The sequence below is a fragment of the Meleagris gallopavo genome, chromosome Z (assembly GCF_000146605.3).
Source record: "Meleagris gallopavo isolate NT-WF06-2002-E0010 breed Aviagen turkey brand Nicholas breeding stock chromosome Z, Turkey_5.1, whole genome shotgun sequence".
Lineage (NCBI taxonomy): Eukaryota > Metazoa > Chordata > Aves > Galliformes > Phasianidae > Meleagris > Meleagris gallopavo.
The window spans coordinates 54,096,321-54,098,888 of record NC_015041.2 but is presented as its reverse complement, the minus strand read 5'-3'; the positions used below and the strand labels follow the sequence as shown (position 1 = coordinate 54,098,888).

The 2,568-nt window shown below is 36.6% G+C and overlaps 1 protein-coding gene across 1 annotated transcript in view; it reads right to left on the bottom strand.

Moving 5' to 3' along the window:
* Positions 1-2,568, bottom strand: part of MEF2C (myocyte enhancer factor 2C) — a 92,895-nt gene that overhangs the window by 40,819 nt on the left and 49,508 nt on the right. The gene's annotated exons all lie outside the window — the stretch shown is intronic.

Genomic DNA, 2,568 nt, shown 5'->3' with positions numbered 1-2,568 from the left:
TCAGCCATGGCATATGAAAAACAAAATGGTTAAAGGAAAACAACCTTTGGCTGAAATCTCATATGCCAGCAGTTCAGCCTAAATCCTGCTCAATAAATCTCTGATAAATGCTGACTTAGTGACATACTGGTTGCTGTAAAATGAAGTATAAACAACTATTTACTTTCATTTCATGCAAAATTTATCATCGCTACAAAAGCACAAAAGAAAATATGGCTCTATCAGCTGGGTCTGATTTTATCAAGACAATGGAGATCATCATAATTTGAAAGCTTTTGAGGAGGAAAGAGCCTTTCATTTTTCTCCAATCTTTGTTTATGCACTATTATCTTTTTCTTTTAGTTTTTCTTTAATGGAAAGACTGGAGAAGAACAGAAACTCAATTTATCTTTTTATTTTTCTTCTCTTTTAGTTTGCTTGTCTTTGTTGAGGAGTTCCTCCTTTCTCAATAGTTTCAATAGTTTCATATACTGTGGAACCAATCTCCACAGCACTCTGGGACTTGAGAAGCTGCACATATTTGGACTTTGAAATGCTTACATTAGCTCCAAAAGGTAGAAGACTAAGTGACTTGATAAGGTCCCCAAAAGCTTCTGACCAGTCCACTCTATGTGTTACACTTACATATCCTGAGGATGAAAGACCCAACTAGTTATTGCAAAATTAATCATTATCTTGATTTATGTTATGAGAAGTACTGCCTTGTTGGCTTTATCTATGTCCATAACCAAAATTTCCACAGCAGAAAAATTAAGAATTACAGTTCTGCTTTTACTAATTCCCATATCTTCCATGTTGTTCAGGAGTTACCATAAGAATCATAAGAATCTCTTAACTGATAACCCTGCTAGAAACCATGAGAATCCACAAAGATTTAACGTGTTTAACGTGATATATTATACTCAACTGTTAGGAGACAAAAACCACAAGAGCCCTCTATTTTCTACTATCACCTTCCTGTATCTTGATAGGAGAAATCTTAAAGCCACAATTGAAAAATGGTTTGGTCTCTGTTTTGCTCACTGGAGCCACATAGCTACGTGGCAAGGCAGACAATAAGCAATTATAAAGAAATCATACGCTATTGTGTTCAGTTGCTTTATAACCATGCCAAAGTACCCAGCCAAATTTATGGAGACCCTCTAAAAAGCAGGAAATATTTAAATCATGGGCCTGATTCATTTAAGCATCTGTTTGCTCTCTGTGCAATAGAAACACTGAAGTTAGCAAGTGCAGAGTGAAGGCAACCTTCACTCTCTTCTCTTGCACAGTTACATAGTGATGAAATTTTATGATGAAATTACACTATACAATGTATGGTGCAATCAAGTAATGAAAGATTCTAGTGGAATGAAAAACACAAGGAAGAAGAGATAGGTTGCTATGGGAACCATCCATCTAAATTCACTGACTTCTGTGTAACTAAAATCTGAAATTTTATGTTCCATTAATGTGGAGTTCTCAGATTTTTACATTTAATAATGAACATAAACTAGTATGCTGGTACTAATGCACTTTAATTGCATGTTTAGGAGAATCAGGTAAAACATTATTATACTTACTGTTATATAACAAGCTTCAGACAAAAGGAAAAATGTATACCAGTAAAAGAGAAAAATGGAACATTTCTTACCTCTTTCATATAAATCATTAAATGCTTTTGTGGTTTATGCCTTTTTTTTGATATAAGCTACAGGGCTCGTATAACAGCTGAACTTCTAGAACCACACGTTAACCTTTCTGTTACTATCTTATTTTCACCTAAGTTTCAAAGAAAAAAAATTTCCATTATCTGGTTCTGCAAGTCTTCTTGAAATGAATACACTTAAGTGTGTATTTCACAACAATACACCGATCGTCTACTTGGATTCGCCTCTCATTTTTGCATGCCAAGTGATTATTCTCTCCTCCTTCAAGTATCTTCTCTAATCACACCTCTTGTGAAACCAAACAATGTTGACACCCTTTGCCAGTAGCATCTGCTTCTCTTCGCTTTTGGATAATCACCCAGTGTGTTATGAATGTCTATATGTGTACACCGTAAGATCCTCATGATATGAGATTTCCACCTGCTTACACAATTCAGCCTATTCTTTTCCACTCATGCTCTTGATGCATTACAAGACATATATCCTCTACAATAATTTTTAGTACAGGTTCAAAATCAAGTTAATCAACAGCCTTTTGAAAGAGCACTGAGACTGCGGGGTGTTTTCTTCTCTTTCCCTTAGCTGTGCTGTGTGCCAAGCTGTGCAGGGTGCTTGGCAAGGATGTGCAGCTGGTGCAGCATGAGTGTGTGTTTATCAGCTTTCACCTTACACCATTTCCCTCTACAGGGCACGTCCTGCATCCACATGAGATTGCACACTTTGTTGTCTGGGCTGCCCCTGTAGGGAGGTAGGGAGTTTAGAGATGGTGAAAAGACAGGGGTTTGCTCCCTAAAAGAAGCCAAGCACAATACTTATCTTTAAAGCTCAACCACACCCATAAACTGTTTTTTTTTTTAAAGTAACTGAACTCCTAATAATTCCTGGGGCTCTAAGCAGGGATATTTCCTCATCCCTAGGT